This window comes from Pinus tabuliformis, chromosome 9 (assembly GCF_031772625.1).
Source record: "Pinus tabuliformis cultivar Carrire ecotype Pingquan chromosome 9, CPIR1, whole genome shotgun sequence".
Lineage (NCBI taxonomy): Eukaryota > Viridiplantae > Streptophyta > Pinopsida > Pinales > Pinaceae > Pinus > Pinus tabuliformis.
Genome location: NC_142307.1, coordinates 1,711,326,686 through 1,711,336,392, shown reverse-complemented (window position 1 = coordinate 1,711,336,392; position 9,707 = coordinate 1,711,326,686). Strand labels below are relative to the sequence as shown.

The following is a 9,707-nucleotide window of genomic DNA, read 5'->3' as shown; positions in this document are numbered from 1 at the left end:
TATGATTGTTTTTAATCTTGGCAATGTGAAATGTATTATGAGGTAAGTGTTTAGGGCCTATCAATGTCTATCAACCATTAATTTGGACATAGTCTAACTTATAGATGAAATGACCTTTTTCACTATCATTTTGATTAATTTTAACCAAAATTTGGATATAGATTTTTAAAAACTTGAGTTTAAATTGTTTAATATATAAAATTCCAATGCCCCACGGTTTTTAGGCTGCTAAATTCATTGATGCATAAAAATGTATTTTAAATAACAAAAAATCACATTCTTGATTGAAATTGTATAGCTGAATCTGTGAAAAAGACTATTCCATCTATAAGTCACAACCAAACCACATCAATTGGTATATGAAACCCCTTATTCATGGAATAATAATAATATAATTTTGTTTTTTTGTCAAGCGATGTGAGTATTGAGATGATTGGTGGCTTGAGTAGTGGTGATTAAGGGGTATCTATATCCTCAAAATCATTTGGGATTGCACTCGGCCTAGGCCACACCATCCCTTAAGATTGAGTGCCTTAAGAGAACACCTATCATTGTCTATTCTATGACAATGGGTAATAATAATAATATAATCTTAAATATATGAAAAAGTTTAAGTTTTTGGATTGTAACTTGTAATTTTTTAGGAGAAAATATGTATTCTTAATTATTAAATTTAGTCAATAAAAATTGGTTGGGAGGCAATTCTATAGGCCGTATGAGAGTGATGTATGATTTCCGTGTTCAATGACTTTCAAAATAAAAATTAAATATACTGTAAAAAAAAGTTTGTTAAAATACAAATAAAAATGAATATAGATATTTAGTTAGTTTTAATTAAAAACATTATAAAATATCAATAATCTCATTCTCACTAGCAAGGAATGAAGATGTGATAATTAATAGTAAAACCCAATGTGAAAGAGACATGGTAAAAATACAATAAGAAGAAAAAAGAAGAAGTAATAAACAATAAAATAATTTAGTTAACAATAATAATAATAAATATCCAATGTAGGTCATAGATAAAATGTTTCACCATGTAAGGTTAGGTAATATTGACATGTATTCAAAACTATATTAATAACAAAAAAACCGTTTTAATATGACAATGCACTTCATAAATAAAATATTTTAATGTCCATATCTCAATGTCATTTATGCATACATGTATATGCCATATAAATAAATAAATAAATATTTAAACTCTTATTATTAAAACATTATAAAACATTTATAATGTTACTCTTTTACATTTTGATCATTTTTCAAGTATATTTAAATGCTAATCTAGTCGAAAAGCTAGCAAAGATTTGGTAAAATTGCAAATTTAAATTGTGCAATCTACATAATTCAAGTGTCCAAGAGGGATTAAATATCTCAATATGCAAACATCTTCTTGAGTGCAAAACTTGAGGAAAGTTTGCACCTCAAGGGATTTGATCCCTTTTTGCTCTTAAAAGATGTGCAACTAAGATGGATCTATATTTGTTTTGGGCACCCAACTAATGAAATGTTTTAATTATAAGATTTTTTATATTTTCACTTGCTTTTTATGACAAAAATATTTTTATTATTAATATTTTTTAAAATGTTACCTATGAACACCATCTAAAACCGGGTAGGAATTACAAATCTCTATCATATCTTAAATTAAATTAATATATGTGTGAAAAATATTACAATTTAACTAAACATAAAATGAATTAAGCCAAATAATATCAATAATGTTATTTTTACATGTAATTTGTCAACTCTATATTAAGTAGGGAAGGAATTACATATCTATGTCATAACAAAAAGTAATCTTTTTTTTACTTTCAATTACTTTACCTCTTTATATTAAATTTGATGTAAAATTAAATTAGAAATTGAAGTGTTTCATTTATAAATGACATTGATTTTTTTTATTATTAATAATAATTTATAGTTTGTTAATATTATTTTATTGTTACACTTAAGATGACAATTATATTTTAGAAATGAATGATACACTCCTATTCAGATTATAAAACTATAATAAAGTAATAAAACTATAATTGTTTTATTATAAATTTAATTTTTTAAATCATAAATTATTAGCAAAGGTTTGGACTAAGTTAATGCTAACTAGATTTTATTTTTACTTTTATGTTTTGGACTAGGTTAATGCTAACTAGATTTTATTTTTACTTTTTGTTTGGACTAGGTTAATGCTAACTAGATTTTATTTTTACTTTTTTGTTTGTTTGTCAAGTTGTCTGGGACTTTGGGTTGAGGAGCGTGAACAAGGGGCATCTAATTCGTCAAAGTCACATATGGCTCACACCTAGTTTCTAATCCATCAAAGTCACATATGACTCACACATGGTCTAGGCACACCACACCAGCCCTTAGGTGACTAGATTTTTTGGTGTGGTGGTTAACATGTAGACAAAATGGTCTTTTTCACAACCATTAAAGATTTTTGAAAACTTGATTTTAAATTGTTTAATATTGGTAATTCAAAACTTGATTTTAAATTGTTTAATCTTGGTAAGATTTCAAAGTGATTAATACATTTATGCATTCAAAACTATTTTTTTTACAAGATCGGGTACTGATATATTATAAAACAATAACGAGGGCACAAGGTCCCAGTACATGTGGAGAGGGAAGGTCGGTGAGGGGGGTGCAAAAGGGGAACACAGTCCCATCCTCCCAATCACAGATCTTGCTTCTTAGAATTTCAAATACACAACGATTATATTGTCGGACAAACTGTCCTAATAGTGAACAAAATTTGCAAAACATAGGAAAATATCAAAGGAGTCACCAAAACTGGTTAACAGAATCCTCGGGGGTCTTGTCTTTCTTGTTGCTGAGCTTGGTTGAGGCTTCGCCTTGCTCGCTTCGATTCAATGTCTTTATGAAGCTCACTGCTTCTTCCAAGTGTTCACATTTTTCTTTTAGCCCTTCGATCTCTACTTTCTGCTTCTCGAACTTCTTTTTCTTGGATTTATTTTCAGTCTCCATTTCAGCCCTGAGCTCATTAAGAGTTTTGATGAAGTGCCCAATCATGAGGCAGTTTGCCTTGCAGAGCACGCAACTATTGGTGTTTTCAATCTGTTCCAAAGGATTACTAGACATATTGAAAAAAGGGAAGGAGCTCTTCTTATCCTTATAGCAATTATGAGTTTGTGGTCTTTTGAACGTGAATGGATAGGAAGCAGCAGTTCTCAAATTCTTGGCTGGATTTTTCCCTTGCTTCAAAACTCTGTAGTTGCACAACGATTGCTTAGAATTTGGACCCTCACTAAAAAATAACTGGAGCTGATACCTATAGGTGAGGGATTTTAAGTGAGAGGGGATGAGACAACGAGGGAGATTCAGCGAGATAATGTGCTCACAAATACTACTGGAGCCCACAGGTCCAGTGATAGAAGGGGGCGAGGAATGACTAGGAGTTTGAATGAAGTTCTGGGGGTGAGGAGAGAAATTGAGTGGAGGAAAAAGATTGGGCACCACTGAAAAAGCTTGAGATATCCTGTGCACAATACTAAACGAGACCGCAGGAACAAACAAGATGTTAGCTGAAAATTTGCAATGCCAACTAACCAAAACAAAGTTACCTCTGCCAATGCATCGAAGGGAAGAGAGGGGGCTTATGAGACTCCCCGGATACCTCCTGTAACATACACTGCGACCTGAAGAACTTCTGCTAACGTTGCTTAGATATTTCTTCTTATGAGGAAACATGATCCCGGGCTGCTTCTTATAATAGTTGATTTGAAGTTCCTCGTGAACCCTCCTGGCAGCAGAGTCATTGCTATTCATCACTGAAGAAGATCCCCTGCACTTGAAGAGAATTTTACCAACTTCTGTTATGTCTTGAGGACAGAATTTCTTTGGCATAAGGATACTCTTCTTGCTGTTCTGAGCCGAGGAGATTTTTGGCGCTACTCTAGGCTGATTTTCTTTGTTTTTTATGTCAGACTTATGATGGATAATCTTGCTCTGAGTTTGCATTGTACTTATTTCTTCTTTTTTCAAATGTGTGATGATTTTCCCCGGGTCTTGTATTATGGGCTAGATCACCATTGAAGACTGGTTATGTATTGGTTTTTCATAAACATCATTATTTTCTTTTGCTGTCCCAACCCTTCTGTCCACCGCCTTGTTGGCTAAGGCATCCGCTGCTTGGTTATGGACTCTTATTCAAAACTGTATTTTAAACAATAAAAAAACTTGTAATTATATTGCTAAATTTTGGTGAATTCCATTCTACCACAGATTATTTTTAGCATGTCTTCTGGTGAAAAAAGCTATTTCGTCTATAAGTTAGACTACATCTGATTCTACGACAGATTTTTTTAGCATGTCTCCTCCTCTTAGGTCCCCTTGCTCATGAGGCCCATCCTCAATAGGTTGTGCTAGTGGGACTTCAGGATTTTATTTTTACTTTTATATTTAATAACTTTTGAATTTAATGTATTTTAATTATAAATAATTTAAAAGGTTGTGAGTAAGTTCATAATAAATTTTTCTTTTTAAATAATTTTTCTGTGAAATTTAATTTCCAATTTTCAAATAATAAAGTTTAAAAAATTTGGTATTGATGGACTTTATTGCCCAAAGAGGCCCTCTTTAGCGTAGTATAGAAGAAACATTGTAATGTAATGTGTAACATTTTGACTAAGTCCAATTACATAAAAAATAAATTAAATTAAATAAAAACATTAATGTAATGTAATGTAAACATTTTAACTTGGTCAAAATAAAATAACAAAATAAAAATAACATTACAAAAATAAAATAATAAAAATAAATGGTCATGTATTCACCTATGGTATTTATGTGGAATATAGTTTTAAATATTTGAAGGGGGAATTAAACCAGGGTAGATCCATCTTAATTGTGGACTTATCAAAAAAGTTTGTATATCAGAAGATTTGATTCCTAGACATTCAATAAATCCGGAATTTGACATAAATATAAGCTAATAATTAGGATTTTGGGTGCATGAGAAGCTTTTTAGGTCCATGAAAAGCTTTTTATTGTATTAAATCCATTTTCACCCTAAAACAATTCAAACCCATTGAAGTCAAATTTTTTGAAAAAATCTAAAACAGATTCCCAAAAAGCGCCATCCAAGGGCTGCGCTGGAGACAACGCCGTAGATATTTTTTCCGGATTCGATAACCTACAAGTCATCGCTGTGAGGCTTATTTTTATTAGTCTCTACCGTAATGTCAAAATTTTCAAAGTATTATGCCATGAAGCACGTGCTTGACCCATGAAATTGTGGTGAGAATGGGCGAAGCAAATGAGAACCGCTGGTTTTGTTTGATGACAAGACAGAAAGTAATTCCTTACATTAACCCCGCTCCCCCGCTAAAGATCTCCAGCTAGTTGTTGAAGAACCCTGTTAAGGAATCGGTCAGTCTATATTATATTGAAGAGTCTCAATTGCAAAATCTCACCAAACCGCTCGCTAAATCCACAGTATGAGATGAGAATGAGCACCCGCTGATCTCACGCCGGATAAGTGTTCTTTGTCGTTAGCCGTGGCCCCTTTCGGGATTTTATTTCACTAATCGCATTTTGCGCAGAATAGCTATGCTGCCCATATGATTTTGAGTCCTCAAATCCAGGTATGCTCAAGTTCTGACAGATCTGGTAACTCTTGCCACCCACAGGTGGGGAAATTCGGTCTGGGCTTCAGTTTCCCATTCAGTGGCATTGCGGTTTGTGGGGATCGATCCCGGGTTTATTATGTTGCTGGGGTTGCAATTTTGTTTACAAATGAAGAATCAGGCATGGAGATGGATTCGAGACACAAGGGTCAGTGTGAGGTATTTCTTGGCAGAGCAGCCCATGGTGGCTCACTTCAGATGGGATCATCATGCTTGGGGCTCCACATGGCTCTTCCCGCTGGTGGCTATTGCCTCCTATTTGTTGCTCATTTTGCTTCTCAAGATTCTGCTCATACCCAGGAAAAGGCCGTTGCCTCTGGGGCCGATCCCCGCCATTCATAACCTCTGCGTCATCGTGGCTTCGGCGGCCATATTCGTGGGCTGCTGGGAAGCCACGGCGGTGGAGATCAGAGAGACGAGATGGATTCGGAGCAGGAAATTTAAGAACGCGGCGGAGTGGATAATGTGTTTTCCCCAGGGCACACGCCCCTCTGGCAGAGTATTCTTCTGGTCATACATCTTTTACCTCACAAAGTACCACCAGCTCTTCGACACGGTCATATGGATCCTCCGCAAGAAGCCCCTCACTTTCCTCCATGTATTCCACCACATCGCCGTCGTCTGCGTGTGCTACGCCTGGCTGGAGTTCTCGCAGTCGCTGCAGATCGTGACTATCCTCGCCAGCACGTTGCTCTATGTCGTGGTTTACTCGTATTTCCTCTGCCGCAGCATCGGTTGGGGTTACTGGTCCTCTCTTCGCCCTGCCAATTGCCAGATAGTGCATTTGGCCTTCACGTTGCTCGCCTACGTTGCTCTTGTCGCATTACACTTCACAACAAGGGAAGGCTGCAACGGTATGGGCGCGTTGTTCTTCGATGCCCTCTCCACCGCTACGCTTCTCTTGCTGTTCCTCAACTTCTACCTCAAGCAACGATGCAGCAACACCAAATCAATGGATACTCAACACCAGGTCATCCCCAACCAGAACAAGAAGCAGTTGTGACAATGAGTACATTCATATATGATCATCTCTTCTGAGTTATTGCCAGAAGCAGAGCTATTTCCTGTACAGGGGTTGAACCATACAGGTCAGGTCCATTCATAACTATGGTAACAACTGTAAGATACCAGGCTTCTTACATAGTATAAAAAAATAATGGAGTAAAGAAATATTACTAATTTTTACACGTTTTTAGTTTTTATTTTTTAAAAGATCAGGTAGTTGCCCGGATTAGTCTCTGGGAAGAAGACTACTCTCCTCACCATGAGCGTCTATTATTAGGTTATTATTAAATTTTTATTAAATTAAGATGTCTATTATTAGGTTATTATTAAATTTTTATTAGATTAAGATGTTTATTATTAGAAGTGGGATATTTATCACCAAAATTATACCAAACACTATTAATTTTTTTATTAAATCCATATTATAAAAAACTTTCTATCTGTAAATGAAATTACCAAACAAAAACATTGATAACTTAGTAATGAAGGTTGGGTTGATTTTTTTTTTGTTTTTGTTTTGTTTTTTTTTTTAAACATTAAAGACCATTTTGGGTTGATTTTTTGTTTTTGTTTTTGTTTTTTCTTTTAACTTTACAAACATTAAGGATCATTTTGGTTCGTCTAGTATGTAAATTTGTGGATGATGTTCAATGTTACAGAAATAATGGTAATTTTTTTTATTTGAATTTGGTCAATTTTTTTTTTCAAAAAAATCAAAATTTAGAGTGTTTAATTTTTATTTATTGTAGAAATAGATTTAGTGTTATCAATAATTTTTGAGTACTCAAAATACTAAAATTTGATAGCTGCAATCTAGATTTTTAAAAATTTATACTAAATTTTATTATAAACTTACTAAGTGTTTTATTATTTTCAAAATTAATTTACTGATATTTATAAGTTATTGTTCTAACTGTGATATTTATATTTACCTTTCAAACCAATTCAGATTTACAGCGAGTTTGTTTTTTAATTAATTAATTAATTATTTGATTTGTAATTTCTGACCAGAATCTTTTTGTTCCCATTTTCATTCATTTCTGGTAAAGCTCTGAATCTAGAAACGACAAACGCTGATTTGCAGATAGCTACTTTCAGGTTTTTAAGATCTCTTAAATATATTATAAACCTAATTAAAATTGATTGAAGTGATTTGCTGATGGTTCAAAATAGATTAACAGTGATATCAGAGGAAATTATATTATTCCAAAGGACATGTTGGTGATTCATCACAAATAAAGGTTGACATAAAAATAAACAATACCTTTTGAAGTGAGCAAGTGTTGTTGTGTAATAAATAAATTTTAACCTTCCTCAAATGAACCGACACATTTTGGTGGTCCATAATAAATAAATATTGACATTAAAGAAAACATGTTATTTGAAGTGACTTGTGCATGATATGTAATGAATAAATTCTCACTTATATTAAATGAATTAATATTTTTTATTTATTTTTATTTATGTAATGCATCATTTTGTCAATTTTGTATTTTAATATACAGTTAGGAGATTTCTATTAAAATAATTTTGAATAAATATATTAATACATCATGATCCATTCAAAACAATAATTTTTGGAAATTTTGTAAAATTTTTGGAAGAATTTAAAATAGAGAAACTAATTGTTCAAAATACGAGTTAAGAGAGTAGATTTAGATGAAGACACCAAATATGAATTTGCAAAAACGTTGTAGTAGTTAACCCAAAAGGAGAAGGAGAAGCGCTATGTGATTTTTTATCCTAGTTGGATGTTCGAGTTGACTCATTGAGATGTAGGGGAGCAATTGTGACAGTGGGAGAAGACTTTGCACCTGATTGGACTAGGTAGTAATGACCATTTTCCAATTCCACAAAGGCTAGAGTGCACTATGTTCATCCTATGTCTATTAAATTAAACCCCCGTGTCAAATGAGAAATTTTGTGGTTATTCACACCTTGGACTCCAAATTGACTAGATGGATTTTAAAGAAGATGATTTCAAGTCTTCTATAGCCCCACCCAATAGAACCAACTCTTCCTTGACAACTGCAAGACCTCAAGAGGGCATAATAAATCTGGGACAAAGGCCACAAAGAAGGGGTACTAAGGTTGATAAAGGAAAGACTAGGACTGGTGGCCAAAGGCAATATTGAGGGCATACAAGGCAATTAGAGCTTTTGAGTGATAAAAAATTAACAATGCAAGGGGTATTTCCCCTTCCCCCAACGAAACCATGTAATTCCATGATTGGAACTCTAGATAGTCATAAATTATAGTAATAGGGAGTGTCGTCTTCACACTTGCTTGGAGTGTGAGAGTGAGCTCAAGCTAGCGGAGAGGAATGGTGCATGAACACCGGTTGAGGAAATATAATGTCTCTGCATGAAACAATGACATTGGGGAGATGACACACCGAGCATGAGAGGTGACAACATTTAATGTGATGGGGTTCAAATTATTGGGAGGGGGGATCACTAATTGTTAACCATTGTAATGCCCAAGGGGTCAAGGAGGGATTTATTTGGTTGTAGGTGGGTTAGAGAGATCTTGGAGCTAAGGACACCATAAAAGTCCACCTTAGGGAAGTAGGGATGATAAAAACAAATTCAAGAAAAAATAGTTGCCAACCTGGCAACAATGGGAATGGTCCTAGATTGCAGGTGATGAATAATGCTTTTAGAGTCACTAATTATAATGAGATTTTGAATATTAACAAAGGACATCAATTTAACACATTACAAAATGGTGTAGGCTTTAACTAGATTATCGGTGGCGATATCTGAGTCAAAACTATATTTCCTTGGCAGTAAAAAAGGTTTGGTCTAGATGACTAACAATGCCTTTAGAGTCCAGAATTATAATGAGGTTTTGAGGATTAAGAGAGGAAATCAATGCAAATGGGTGTATGCTTTAAATTGGTTTCACCAATTATAATGAGGTTTTGAGGATTAATAGAGGACATCAATTTAACACATTGCAAAACAATGTGGGCTTTAACTTGATTATTGGTGGTGATACCTAAGTGAAAACTATGTTTCCTCTGTCATAAAAAAGGAACCCCTGGGCCCA

At 33.9% G+C, this 9,707-nt stretch overlaps 1 pseudogene; it reads left to right on the top strand.

Annotated features, from left to right (window-relative positions):
- The first annotated feature begins 5,269 nt into the window (after positions 1-5,269).
- On the top strand, positions 5,270-6,836 carry LOC149155544 (fatty acid elongase 3-like pseudogene; annotated as a pseudogene).
- The last annotated feature ends 2,871 nt before the right edge of the window (positions 6,837-9,707 follow it).